Source organism: Alligator mississippiensis, chromosome 7 (assembly GCF_030867095.1).
Source record: "Alligator mississippiensis isolate rAllMis1 chromosome 7, rAllMis1, whole genome shotgun sequence".
Lineage (NCBI taxonomy): Eukaryota > Metazoa > Chordata > Crocodylia > Alligatoridae > Alligator > Alligator mississippiensis.
In genome coordinates, this window is record NC_081830.1 from 17,826,635 (window position 1) to 17,841,205 (window position 14,571).

General features: G+C 56.2%; 1 protein-coding gene across 5 annotated transcripts in view; it reads right to left on the reverse strand.

Annotated features, from left to right (window-relative positions):
- Positions 1 to 11,478, reverse strand: part of LOC102559746 (disintegrin and metalloproteinase domain-containing protein 20) — a 39,759-nt gene extending 28,281 nt beyond the window's left edge. Inside the window, exons 1-5 of one of the 5 annotated variants that reach the window (XR_009463359.1) lie at positions 11,042 to 11,478; positions 10,315 to 10,533; positions 9,530 to 9,708; positions 5,066 to 5,182; positions 1,360 to 4,545 (exon numbers count right to left, since the gene is read on the reverse strand). The gene's annotated coding sequence lies outside the window, so the exon portion shown is untranslated. Of the gene's footprint in view, positions 1 to 1,359; positions 4,546 to 5,065; positions 9,709 to 10,314; positions 10,534 to 11,041 lie in introns of all 5 variants that reach the window. The other 4 variants (XR_009463358.1, XR_009463357.1, XR_002093123.2 and 1 more) reach the window with 4 other exon arrangements.
- Positions 11,479 to 14,571: the final 3,093 nt, after the last annotated feature.

Genomic DNA, 14,571 nt, shown 5'->3' on the forward strand with positions numbered 1-14,571 from the left:
GTTTGCTGAGCGAGCTGGCCGGAGCAAGCGGAAAGCAGGGCGGCTCGAAAAAGAAAGACCGAGCTGGTGACGCCGCGGAGCCAGCCAGGGCAGTGGCAGGGCCTAACCGGCCGCTGGAGGCCTGCCGGTGGCCCAGGGGGCCCGGGCCTCTGCATACATCCCGGGGAGCTCAGAGAGCGTGGCCGGCGCGGCTGGGCACTGGCTAGTGAGCGAGCGAACCCCAGGCCGAAGACTAATGGCCACGGAGAGCCGCGCGGAAGAGGCTGGGAATGGGGCCCTTCACCTCTGGCAGTTAGGAGTTGGGAGGCCAAGGAGGCTGCCAGGGCCCAGGGGTCTTTCGCGCCCGATGCCCCGTGTCTGGGGTCCAACAGGCGCGCGTACGGGGCTGCAAGGGGTGAGACTTTTGACCCGGCTTGGAGCACATGAGGCTGAGGGCACGGGCATCTCAAGAGCAGTATGCGCACTGCGGAGCTCAAGGACAAAGCTTCCTCCGGCAGAGCGAGGACCGGGAAGGAGCACGGGAAGGCAAACAAGTTGAGCAGAGCTCGACAAAAACCCAACTGAGACGCCCAGGACAGGCGACAAGGGCCCAGGCTCTCAACAGGTGAGGCTATCGCAAACACGAGGAAAGGAGGCAGATGCTTGCGGTGCGGAGAGCTGACCGGACCGGGGCCAGTGGGACATTTGCCTTTGGCCTCCGGGAGCCCGGATGCAGACTCGAGCAAGATGACAAAAGAAGTTTCTGTCAGGGGGCTTTGAACCGATCCACACACAAACTGTCTGGGTCACAAGCCGGTTGGCTCCCGCTCTCTCAATAGAAACTCGGTTGTCGTGACGAGACCCAACGATACTCAGTGCCAGCGGCCGCCAAAGAGCCTGGGTCTGGGTTACCTGCCGCCGCTTTTACAGCTGGGTGAGCTGCACTCAACGCCCGGTTTCCCCTCCGTGTCCAATAGCCTTGCTTTGGACAGCCACCTTTGACCTGCTCTCTGCCACCCGTCAGCCAAGCACAGAGCAGGGGCTGTCTGGCCCGCAGGCTTAGCCCAAGGGATCCCGGCCCTCGTCTCATCCCCAGCCAGATTTCTCGGGGGGGGGGGGGGGGGGGGTGATTCCAGATTAGTGGATTTTCTGACTGCTAAGCAGGAATCCCACCTAGTGAGGGTCCTCAGTGCCGACGGCCCACCGCAGGCTCTCGAGGAGATGGCCCACCACCCTTCCGAGAGCACGCAGCATGCGCAGTCGATGGGCATTCGGCGCCACCCGGACAGCTTAACAAAAGACCCGGTTGGAAGCAAAACGCCATTCGCAAAACAGCGTTGCCCCGGCCTTGTTCTTTCCCCTTCCCTCTCCTGCTCTTACCGTGGGCTGTCCCAAGCTAACCGCAGAGAAATAACGGTCTGCTTTTTCCCGGGCCTCGGATCTCGTGCTGCCGTCGTTGGGACACGTTGCGGCCAGCAATGCTCTCGGCGTTCTTGGGTCGTCCCCGGTCGGAGCGACGACAGCTTCTTGCAGCTCCTCGAGAGGTTCTGCTCTGACGTAAATGACCCATAAATAATCAGTCTCCGACTCTGAAGCAACGGGCACGTGCCTGATGGTCACACGAGGGATCCTTTTCACCGGCAGCTCCCCCGTCTTGGCAGGGATCCCCTCTGCAGAACTGCCCGTCCAAGGCTCTGCGCCAACAGATGCTCGGGAAAGACCCTCGCTGGCGAGTCTGCCCATGCTCATCGGATGTCGGCTTGGTGCCGGCGGACAGTCACTGACGGCCTGCAGACAGGGGCTGTCGGACAGTTCCTCAACGATCGCGGTCGCCGCTTGTTGAGGGAAAAGGGCGCTGCCACCGCTCACGTCGTTGCAGAGACCTCCTTCGGGTCCCGCTTCTCGTAAAACACTCCCGGACACGGAAAGAACCGGTCGATCGACGGCTTCGGGATGTCCATCGTGCGGCTCCCCGGCAGTGGCCCCACGGCCGAGTCGACAGACGGACGGGCCCCGTTCTACGGCCTGTCTGAGCGCCTTGCCAAGCACAGTCGCTTCGGCTCGTGCTAAACCTCCGTCGAGCTTCGGGCTTCTGCCCTTCGTCCAACGTGACGCTTTTGGCAGGAAGCTACTTAAAATTCCTGCCGCAAATGTCCCGGGGGCCGCCAGACCACCCGGGCCAAAAGTCGGTTTTGGAATCTCCTCCGTCGTGTCAAGATCTGCAGGGAGGTTTTCCGCAATCCCAACGCCTTCCGCCGTGCAAGACGGGGCGGGCAATGTCTCCTCCTCTGAACCGGCTCATGCTCCAGGGCTGGCAACGTGCTGGGCTCCTGAAGCTGTGATCCCAGGAGCGAAAACTGCTTCCCGACCTGTTAGGCCTCTGCAACTGCAAAGGTCTGAATCGGCACGGTCCGCAGGGCTCGCGCGAGCGGAAGGCGACAGATCTCCTGTAGCTTGGCCATCTTCGGCACGTACAAACGCCCGTCCGCCGATCTGTTCGTCCCCATTCCTCCGATGGCTCGACAGGAGTGCTCGCAAAGCATGCCGTATTTTTCTGGCTTCCTCGTTCGCTAACAGAGCCTTCTCTGCGTCCAAAGCCGCAACGGGAACGAGGCAGGGAAAAGCTGACAACAGGCTCGCTGCTAGTTTTTCTGCGATGAGAGCAACCGTTGCATGAAGATCCGGCGAGCAACGGCTGGAATCACCCAAAGGCTCGATGACGGCTCTTGGCGCGGTCTCGACAAGGCGGCGCACTAGTTCTCCACCAAGAGAGTTCTGCAGCGGCTTCCCAGAAATCTCTCGGACAACCGAGTCCCAAAGAGCTTCACCGAGGACCGTGCTCCCGCTTCTTACACGCTGCCGCATGTCCAGTTTAGACAGGAACCGCATCAAAAGCCTGCCGTAGACCGCATCGGCAATCGTTTGACTCGCACTCTCCTCCCTGCCGGGCGGAGGCACAACACACTGGCAGGACGAGGTCTCCCCTCTACAGATCCTGGCCAGCACTCGACCGATTACCTTCACGTGAGTCAAGTCAACGTCTGCAGGCGCGGCTTTCTTTTCTGTGGAGGCAGACGTGCTGGCGGTGGCCGGCAGAGCGCGAGATAAAAGCCTGCCGATAGCGTCTTCCAAACATCCAGGGCCTACCTCCAGAGTTGGCGGTGGGGGGCTTTGGCGTCGGGCAGTGCTTTTGCTAGCGTCTTCCAACTGCCTCTCCCCAAACTCCCCAGGCTCTCGGGGCGTCGACAGAGCCGACGAGGGCGCTTTGGCCACAGCGCCTTCCCGCCTGTCGTTGGCCATTTCACCCCAGAGCCAAACATCCGAGCCCTCTGCCGGCGCGCTCTCTTTGCCGCTCGGGTCCGGGTAAACCGTGACTTTGGAAGCCCCGTCGTGCAGAAGTTCGGATAAACTGGAGTGAATTATCTGGGCCGCCAGCACGGCTACGTCAGGGGGGAGACCCTGATCTTCAGAAGGCTGCGGATCTGTGGCCAGACACGCGGACAGCTGAGTTAGCACCGACTTGACCACATCTGCACCGATCCGTGACGGATCGCTTCCAGGGACTGCGTTGCCCCGAGCAAGCAGCTTGCGCGCGGGGACCGGTTCACTCGTCAGCCGGGCACCCGATGCTTCCGAAAAAGCCTCAGCGTAAATCCTGGTCAAGGACTGCGAGGGCCGAGGCGCCAGCGCATATGTGGGCAGGGGCTCGCTGCCTGGTGCTTCCTCGTTGGGAAATACCTTTTGGCGTGACGAAAAGCAGAGCTTCCTCGCGAGCTGCCTGCCCATCCAGGGGACGGCTCCTCCAGAGCAGACCGCCCTTGGCTCACTTAGCGTGTCCGGGCGGGATGCGGAAGGCTCGAGCTCCGGAGCTCCTCTGCAGGGACTCGGCTTCCCAATGCCCCCTGATGGGGGCTGCACAAGCCCTGGGACTTGCAGCGGCCCGGGCAGTTGCCCGTCCCTTTGCACGTGTTCCTCGGCACGAAGCGTTCTTCCCCAGACACCGATCTGCGAAAAGAAGTTTCTCTGCGTGCCCCCAGTTGGGCGATCCTGCTCCAAGCAAGGAGAAACGTCTTCTCTAGCAAGACGGTGTGGACCCGCGCCACCTTTTCCGGCAGATTTGTACGGAATGTACGTCTGTCTACGAGGAAACTCCTGCCTGGGGTGCTCACGCAGTGCTCCCACACGCGTGCCCTCCCCGCGCAAACCAGAAATATTGCCAGCCGGATGAGGAGGGGCCCCCGCTGGTTCGGCCTCTGCAATGTTGGCTGCCCTGAGCTCTCCGCCTGGAGGCAGCGGCCGGCTTCTTGCTGGAGACAGGCCGGGGGACCGTTGGGAACGCAGCGGGCTTGGCTGACCGCTACTCCGTCGCTTCCCATGCCCTGGCAATACGCCGGCCGTTCTCAACTCGGCGTCACTGCCCTCCTCGTTTCTGCCATCTCGCTTTGCCATCTCGCTCTCGGCGTATTGTCTTATCGCCAGACGGCCCGTGTCTGGGACCTCGGGCACAGACCACGTCACAAGATCTGTCATTTCGTGAGGCATTTCTTCGGTCAGGTTGTTCTGCAGCTGAAACACAACAGAAAGGGCAATCACTAGGAGAACTCCTTCCCTTTGGGACACGGCAACAGCTGTCGACCGGGTGCGATCCAAACTTGTAGGAGGAACAAGAACAGCCCCCCCATCAAAAGTGGTGTGCATCGCCAGAGCCATTGGGACAGGGCGGGGTATCAATCTGACTGACTCAAGATAGGAAAGGAAGAAACTGCCCGGTCAGCAAAATACCAGGAGATCGGGACCTTTGAGCATTATAGCGCTCTGCTCATCAAGTTTAAAAACCATCAGGGCCCACTTGGTTCTGTGTTGGACCCTGACCCTGCAAACACTGATGCAACGTGCTCAGAAACAAGCATGAGAGCAGTCCTGCTGAGCTCCCTGGGCTCACAGACGTGCTTGAAATAAGGCACGTGCATGTTGTTAGACGGGGGCTGTAGTCATCCCCTTATTTATGAAATTCTAAACAGAGTGGCCAGCAAATCCACTGGCTATATATAGATATATGAAATTGTACTGTGGCTTTGTTTCTAACCTCCGTTGCTTTAGGAAACAGGTGTTTCTTTTTGCACAGCTGTTTTCTTGGGCCATCCATTGGATGTTTTTCCTCCAAGCTTTTTGTCGTCCTCCACGGAAACCCTGGCCAGATCTCCTGAGAAACATGTAAATGGTTAGTTAATATCACTTCAGCTGTGATCCATTTCTGCTCCACCCCCGCCCTCTTACCTGGGTTTCTTTTTGCTACAGCGATTGTAGCACTTTTGAACCGATCCCAAGAAGTTGCCAATACCACTGGTGAGCTATAGTTCGGAGGTTCGCATGCTGTTTCAGCAGCGCGCACCGCTGATGAATCAATGCAGGCCACGTCCTGTTGTTTTGAGGGCACAATGAGAGGGGAAGCACGCACCTGCCCCCTACGAGCTGGGAAGGGGACCACGCTCCACATCTTTCTTTTCTAGGAGACGTTCAAAGTCATCTTCTCCACACCTTTTATAGCAAGGCCTTGCAGCAGGAGGTTAGATATCCAACCGAGCGCTTGGATGAGGGGCACAAACCCGGAAAAATGGAAGCGGGACAAGGCCCCTTTGGAGGGGGCCCAAAAGCAGACATCAGCCTCGCTGGGGAGAGAAAGTCGGCACCGGGCCCTGGGGTCACTCGAGTGGTGACCCTGTCCAGGGCCTGGGATAGACCTGACGATCCAGGAGTCTCTCCACTCTTCTGCTGGCAGCACATTTCCGTGAGCCTGACTCAGAAAGCATGCGTGCCCCACTCCTCTCTTCCCCTCCCTCCCTAGACTCGTGGACAGAGAGGTGGAGACTCGGCCCGATTTGGCGGCCAAATCTCCGACTTCGAATCGAATCGTGGGGACCAATCCAAAGGTCCGAAGCGAGTCGAAGCTCTCCGAATTGATCCGGAAAAGATTCGGAGAGCTTCGACGATTCGGACGAGCCCCGCCCGCTGCAGCAGGGAGCTGGAGCTGGACTCGGAGGCCCTGAGGGGATGAGATGATTAGAAACACCGATCGCGTGATGAAATGCCATGGCCAGAGAAGTACGGGTCGAATCTCGCCTCTCTCCGGCGCCACGGAATGGCATTGGCTCACAATCACCCTGCGCTAAGCAACCTCCGGCCTCAAATGCCCGGCCCCATGATGGGCTATGTCGGTCTCATTGGAAGACAAGCCATATCCTTCCTCCCAGCAGCGTCAAAGTATGGCCGCCTGGGCGACATGCAAAGCTCTAGGTGATTTGAGGGACGTCTTTTCTTGGACCAACCATATAGTTGGTTAAGAATTCCCCGCTGCCATTTATATCATTGTCTGCCACATCTTTCACCCAGTCACCATCTTTTTTTCACCCAGTCACCGTCTTTTTGCTTTATTAGAGAAGTTTCTGGGCACCAGATCCCCTTCTTCTGTGCCCTTGTCTAACGTTGCTCCCAAATTTGACACCCGGTCCAATAAAAGACACCCCCAGAAGTCCCCCCACCTTCACTTCGCAATTGCATCGCCTTTGTCGGGCACAGAGACACAGAGGGCCTAGCCCCATGCCTGACTCCCTCAAAGCCCTCCTCCTCCGGCCCCCGCTTCTCCTTCCTGACCCAGAGTCTCCGCCACGCACCAGAGCCCTCCCTGGTAGGAACTGGAGGAGAATCCCAGTCCTTTGCTGCCTCCCCCACAGATCCCTTTGGGCACAGCTCAGCTGCTCGGCACAAACAGGCGTAGGACAAGGGAAATGGCAAGAGCAGAAGGGAAGGGAGAACTAAAGGAGGGAGGAAAGGCCCCCGTGGAAGTCAGCAGAGCGGTGGGGGGAGTGCTGGTTGGGTGTGCCACGATCTGTGCTCGATCCCCACCGGCTGAGACTTGGCGCAGTCCCTTGGCTTTCAGTGACAGACAGCTGGAGAGCCCGACAGAGCTGCAGGGGCATATGGGGGGGGATCCAAGCTGCCCGCCCATCAAAAGGGTACTACTGTGTATTTTGTCCCGAGCCCAAACGTTCCCGGGGGCCTGACCTGGCTGAGATTTGGCCGAGCTCACAACTGGCCGTTAGACCGTGTTGTTGCGTGCAAAGGCCCTCTGAATTACAGCCCGCGACGGAGAAGGGCCACAGCCCTCAACTCCTTAACCACGTGGAAGGGCTGGGGACTGGGCAGGGAGAGGGGCCCAGGGCACCACATGGCCCAAACCTGAGCACTTCTGGGGGTGGCAGAGGTGAACAGATAAGACGGGTGGCTCTGGGACCAAGAATAGGAATCAGATTCCCCCTCACCTGTATAAGCCTCAGCCAGAGAGACCTGCTACCATGAAGGTGTGTTCAGGTCTGAGCCGCTGGCCTGGGGCTCTGGACCAGGCCCAGCAGGCTGATGTCAGCCCTCTATGAGGTCACTGACTCTGGCCCAATGCCCGGGATCCTACTGATGCACCTCTGTGAGCTCACCGTCTGCCTCGCTCTCCCCACCCAGCCGGGCTCACCCCCTACCCATAGCAGCCCCTTCACCATACAGCCTAGGGGCGCGTGCAGACGAAATGAGGGGCACATGCGGACGACACTTTAAAGCGGGTTAAATGCTTTTGCGCTGCTTTGATGCTGTGGGCATTTGCACGTGGCGGCAGCATATCGCGCATGAATTCCAGCCGCCGTAGCACATGCAGCAGCGTCACACGCCTTCCGTGACATTGGGGTGCAGCAAACTCAAACGCCTCCGAGGATTTTTAGTTGGCTGCCCTACAGCCGCGGAGCCAAGCGCCAGGCTCCGTGCGGCTCAGGGGCTGTGCAGGCAGCTTGGCAGCAGCCCGGGAAGGCAGGCACCACCAAAGAAAAATAAAAAGCAGCGAGCCTGCTCTTTTTTTCTCCTCCCCCCCCCAGAGCCTGCCTGCCTGCCTGCAAGAGCTGCGCAGGGACCTGGTCCTTCCCTCTGTGGCTGCGGTGCCCCCTGGGACCGCCCCAGCTGGGTGCCTGCAGGCGGGTGCCACCTGGCGGGACACTGCTGCTGCAGAGCAAAGCAGCAGGAGGGGTGCATGTGTCCCCTCCACAGCCCAGAGACCAGCTTGCCCACCAGTAGCTCACCCTCCCCTGCCCTCCCCACTGCTGGAGAGGCAGGTAAGACACGAGCGTACACGACACGGGGGTTTCATAGTTTCATAGTATGTAGGGTCGGAAGGGACCTGAGGAGATCATCTAGTCCGACCCCCTTGCTGTGGCAGGAAAGAGTACTGGGGTCAAATGACCCCGGCCAGATGTTCGTCCAGCCTCGTTTTAAAGATCCCCAGGGTAGGAGCCAGCACCTCTTCTTTTGGAAGTTGGTTCCAGGTCCTAGCTGCCCTGACAGTGACATAGCGCTTCCTAATGTCTAGCCTGAAACTACCCTCCACTAGCTTCTGTCTGTTGTTTCCTGTCACTCCTGGCAGTGCTCAGGGGAACAGAGACTCCCCCAGTGCCTGCCGGTCCCCCCTGACTAGTTTGTAGACTGCCACTAGATCCCCCTTCAGCCTTCTCTTTTGGAGGCTGAACAGGTTCAGGTCCCTCGGCCTCTCCTCGTATGGTCTGCCCTGCTGCCCCCTGATCATACGGGTGGCCCTCCTTTGGACCCTCTCCATGTTGTCCACATCCCTTCTGAAGTGCGGCGCCCAGACCTGGACGCAGTACTCCAACTGCAGCCAGACAAGTGCTGCATAGAGGGGGAGGATCGCCTCCTTGGACCTGCTCGAGATGCATCTGTGGATGCACAAGGTACGGTCGGCCTTCCTGACCGTGTCCCCACTTTGTCGGCCCATGTTCATTGTGGCATCAATGATGACTCCAAGATCCTTTTCTGTCTCGACACTGGTGAGAAGGGAGTTCCCCAGCCTGCAGGTATGCTGCTGGTTCCTCCTCCCCAGGTGCATTACCCTGCACTTGTCAGTGTTGAACTCCATCCTGTTCTCTTCGGCCCACCCCTGTAACCTGTCGAGATCCGCTTGCCACGCTTCCCCTACATTCCCCACGTTCCTTCCTACTAGCATACCCACTTCCCCCCACATCTTAGTGTCATCTGCAAACTTGAACAGGGTGCTTTCTACCCCCTCGTCCAAGTCACTGATGAAGATGTTGAACAGTGTGGGTCCGAGAACCGAGCCCTGGGGAACCCCACTGCCCACATCCCTCCAGGTCGAATAAGACCCGTCCACCACCACTCTCTGGCTGCGGCCCTCCAGCCAGTTAGTGACCCATCTGACTGTGTAGGCATCAACACCACTGTCTCCTAGTTTCTTACTGAGAATGGGGTGAGAGACCGTGTCGAAGGCCTTCCTGAAGTCCAGAAAGACTATATCCACTGCGACACCTGCATCCAAGGCCTTGGTGACCTGGTCATAGAAGGCCACCAGGTTGGTTTGACAAGACCTGCCCCTAATGAACCCATGCTGGTTGCCCCTGAGCATAACCTCCCCTGCTGGCCCTTCCTGGACATGTGCCAGGATAATTCTTTCGAAAAGCTTCCCCAGGACTGAGGTAAGACTCACAGGCCTGTAGTTTTCTGGGTCCTCCTTCCTTCCTTTTTTGAAGATGGGGACCACACTGGCCCTTTTCCAGTCCTCCGGCACATCGCCTGAGCACCACGAGTGCTCGTAGAGCTGCGCCAGAGGTCCTGCAATGACCCTTGGTAGTTCCTTCAGCACTCTGGGGTGGAGATTGTCAGGACCTGCAGATTTAAATACATCTAGTCCCTCCAGAAGTTCCCTGACAAGGTCCTCATTAACCCTCGGCCTGGGTGTGCCACCCACAGGGCCCTCGGGTGGGTCAGTGGGGGAGAGATATCTGGGTCCCTCCTCAGAAATACGGAGGCAAAGAAATTGTTGAATATGTCAGCTTTACCCTCAGGTGAGATGACCAGATTTCCTAGTGTGTCCTGCAGAGGCCCCACGTTACCTGGCACCTTCTTTTGCCCCCCTATGTATTTGAAAAAGGACTTGTTGTTGTCCTTGATCCTGGTCGCTAGTCCCAGCTTCATTTCCACCTTGGCCTTCCTGACCGCCCCCCTGCAGCCCTGAGCTACCAAGGCATAGCCCTCTCTTGTGATGGCCCCTCCCTTCCAACGGGTGTACGCCTCCTTTTGTGTTTGGAGACGTTCCCGGATGCTTTTGGTGAGCCATGGGGGCCTTTGAGCCCTCTTGCCCCCTTTGATTCATGTAGGGATTACTTCCCTTTGAGCTTGGAGGATCGTCTCCTTAAGGAGTGACCACTCCTCCTGGACACCCAACTCTCTCCAGCTCTGGAACCTCAGTGCTTGCCCCACTAGTCTTCTTACCTCATTAAAGTCCGCCCTCCTGAAGTCGAGGGCTGCTGCCTTGCTGGAGGCTTTCGCTACCTTGCGCTGGATGGTGAATTCCAGCAGACGATGATTGCTATGGCCCAGGTGGTTGAGCACCCACAGACCCCGTACCAGGTCGTCGCCCGTGGCCAGGACCAAATCCAACAAGGCGTCTCCCCTGGCGGGGCTGTGTACCTCCTGGGTTAGATGGAGGTCCTGTATGTCAGTTAAGAACCTGCATGAGCAGTCAGACCTGGCTGTCTGCTCCTCCCCGCAGATGTCTGGCAAGTTTAGGTCACCCGTGACGACCACATCCTTGGCCCTAACTATCTCTGTGAGCCGACGTAAGAATTCCTGGTCTCGATCTTCTCCTTGGTCGGGTGGTCTGTAGTAGACCCCAGCCATTAAGTCCCTTTCTCCCCAACCCCCTTGTACTCTAACCCAGAGGACTTCCCGTTTGCTCCTCCTCTGACCCAGTGTTACTCACTGTGGATGTGTGTTGCTCCTTAACATAGAGCGCCACACCCCCACCCTTCCTGCCTGTCCTATCTTTCCTGTAGAGCCCTTGATATTCATCACCCAGTCATGTGTTGGGTCCCACCACGTTTTGGTGAGCCCCACTGTGTCTGGGTTGGTGCTGGCCAGCAGGAGGACTAGTTCCTCCTGCTTGCTTCCCATGCTGCAGGCATTAGTATAGAGGCATTTGAGGGCCCATGTCACTTACCTGATTACCTGCTTCTCTGGTCATCCGTTTAGGCTGGGTTGCTCCTACAGGCGATGCTTGGCTTGCTTGTCTGAGGCTTCCTCCGCCCACGTCTTCCCCTTTCCCCAACGAGCCTAGTTTAAAGCCCACCGGAGGAGATCCGCCAACCTACAAGAGAAAACACGCTTACCTTTGGGGGAAAGTAAATTTAGGGTTTACTTTGCCCTAAATTGAAGCAGTGTCGTTAAAAAGCCACCGCTTCCATTTAGGGGGAAGTAAACCCCCTGTTCGCACCACTGATCAGCAGAGAGCGCTTAGGGATCGTTAAAGCACAGATAACCCTTAAACAGAACATGCAATACAAACGTGGACAACGCAGCGCCCTGAAATCAAAATCTAGCTTTGACGACGACAACGACACACTTCACTTGCTTGCTTCCTTCCCCCTTTTACGCTTTTCTTTACCTTGACTCCTTTGATGACGCCGAGCTTTTGGCTGGGTCTCTCTGCAGGCAGCATCTCCTTCCTGTCAGCATCTTCCTTTGTTCAGCCGCCCTGTTACAAGCACACCTCTTAATCTGGCCTTCTTTCGGTGGCTTCCTTTAAGCCTGGTCTGGTGGTCTCCTTTATCACCTTTCATTAACATCCCTCCCATTCAGCTGGCTAGTGCCCTGTTCCGTTCATTTGAGCCAGCAACAAAACTATCGCTGCGTTGCGTTTGAAAAACTTTGCATGGTGGAAAAGAAAGGAAAGACATGTCATCACACAAGCCAACTCAAGGCCATAAGCTGCTTGCAAGAAACAAGGCCAGCGGATCTTGCAAACACCAGCAAAATTCAAAGGTCAGACAACAGTGAGGCTATACAGAACTTCAGGCTGAATATAAAAGAAGCCTTTCAACAATGCTATCATTCACCACTCGAGAAACAGGTGCAACTTTAACACATAATATGTGGCGAGCTGCCCTAACAGCCCATTTTGCCAACACACACCCTACCTGGTTCAGATACGGTGAGGGAACGAACAAGCCCCCCGCCGCTCCACACACAAGGGAAGGGGCTTCCCCTGCAGCCCGGTTGCCATGGACGTGTCGCATCCCACGCACCCTCTGAGACATCCCAGCACCCGGTCCACAGCCTTGTGCTTCTCCAGGAAGTCTGGGGATCTCAAGAAGCCTTGCAGGGACTGCAGGGAACAGAGCCCGCGTGACAGCCCCCCGTGCCCATCCTGGCCTAACCCCTGACTTGAGGCCCTCGTTGTAGCTCAGATACATCAGGTGCTGTGTGATAGCCAGAACCAGAGGGATTAATAAGCAATAATATGTGCTTCTTGGAGGCATTTGGTATTTTGCCTCAATAGGTAATATTAGTTAATATAAGCTTGTAAGTTTGTAAACTGCAAATGTAGCTTGTCTGTCATAAGTTTAAAGAAACTGATAAATTAACTGTTCGTGAAACTGACTGGGCCCCAGAGGCAAAGCTGTAGCTGTGAGATTAGCTGGCCTAACAGTTTTTTGCTCAGGGTTCAGCCTTAGCGATAAAAACTGGATCTAACTGCTTGGCACACCCAACACGTTCCAGGAAAGTGTATCCCAAAAAAGCATATTCAGCTGAAGCCTGAAAGGGGTTGGGATTTAGGCGGAGCGATGCCAATTTCAAACCTAAAGGTGCTGCATCATAATTTGCTTATTGGATAAACCTGAGTCTGGGTAGTAACCTTTGATGATTATTTTAACACCTTTCAATCCCATAGGGTAACAGCTATAGGGCAATATTGTGAGTGGCCCTGAGGCCAACAGATTAACATAAGACTAGGTATAAAAAAACACATGCATCAGATGACCAGCAGGAAGGAGGGAACAGAACGGTCATTTCTGTCCCACGCCCAGACCCCAGACTCCTGGTGTGAGTGAGGATCGGATCCTGAGCAAGGGACCGTCCCCGGTAATCCCTCTGACAGCGTCGATCATCAGGGACGCCTGACTTCACTGGAATCGCTTGGCGCACACCTGGCATTGAGGGACTATCAATAAGTTGCCAACCCATGTCTGTCTATTTGTTGTTTTGAACAGCCCAGTGTGGCTAATACCCTCGCAGTGCCCAGTTGGCCTGTGACAGATTGATCTATCTATCTATCTGTTATTATTATCTGTTGTTATTATTTTACTATTAGCTCTTTTATACTGCCTTATCTGCTTATCGCATTTATCTTTCTGTTAACCGTTGTGTGTGTGTGTAAGCTATAATAAATTTGCCTTTATTTCACTCCCAACTTTTGCCCCCTCGATCCTAAACTGAATCAAACAGCCCAGTTGGCCTGTGATAAAATTGATACACTCACAGTGCCCAGCTGGCCTGTGACAAAATTGGTGTCACGAACAGGATCGAGGATGGAGAGTTTGGAGGGGAAGAATGGTGCAGAGGGTGCAAAGGGGTGGACCCCACTGATTGCTTTGATAGAAGAGGTTACGGGAATTAAGAATCCAGGGTGGGATAAAGAGAGGTTAAGACCCGCCTGGAGAGATCCCACCACAGTACCCTGTCAGTGGGCTGTGTTCACTGCCGTGCAGAAGGGGAGACCTAAGAAGGGATGCCTGTCTTGGCTGCTGGCAACCTGCCTAAGACTGGGAGCAGAGGAAGGCACTCAGCTCCGTCAAGAGAACCAATTCTTAAAAGACCGAGTGACCCAGCTTGAGGGGGAATTAAGGGAAGAAAAGGATTCTAGCAGTGTTGCGTGTGCGGCTGCCAGAGCAGCTCAAGATCAGCTAGAGATATTAGAGCATCGGGAGGGAAAGATACTAGTCACACGGGTAATCACCTCCCTTGAGAAGAAGGTGCAAGTGGCACGATCAGTGGACCCTTCCCCTGAAAAGGTTTGGCAATGTCTTTATGGCAAAATTCCAAAAACTGAGCTGTGGGATGACCCAGAGAGTGAGGATCTGTATGGTGAAATTGAAGCAACTAAGCCAGGAGATGATGAGTATGTGAGGCTTAGAGAAGAAGCCTGCGAGATCCCACCTCCTTTGCCCCACCAGCCCGAGAGAGTTTGGGAGGAGAGTTAGCCCAAACCTTCCCAGTAGTGGTGACCCGTGCAGGGCCATAAGGGGGCAATCTCCGGACAGAGACACGGTCCTTTACTCGCACAGAAATCCAAGAACGACAAAAACAACATAAGGCCAAGCCAGGGGACCAAATAATAGACTGGTTAGTTCGAATGTATGGTGAAGGGGCCTCGGCAGTATCTGTGAGTCGCACCGAGGCAGCACAGTTGGTTCTCCGCCCCGAGATCCAGTTGGGTCAGTGGGTCGGGCAGGACCACAACATTACTCTGTTTTCTGCTGCAATGCAGGTTGCCGCAGGTTATGGTAACATGGAAGAAGAGCTTAACCCTCCCCCACGAGCATGGACTCACTTAGAGGAAGCTATCCACTGCCTGTATCAACTGTCTTTAATTGAAATCATTCGAGCAGGGAACTGGGGGCACACTCTAGATGAAGAACTAGTGACAGAGACCATGTGGAGAAAGTTTTGCCGACGAGCCCCGACAGAATG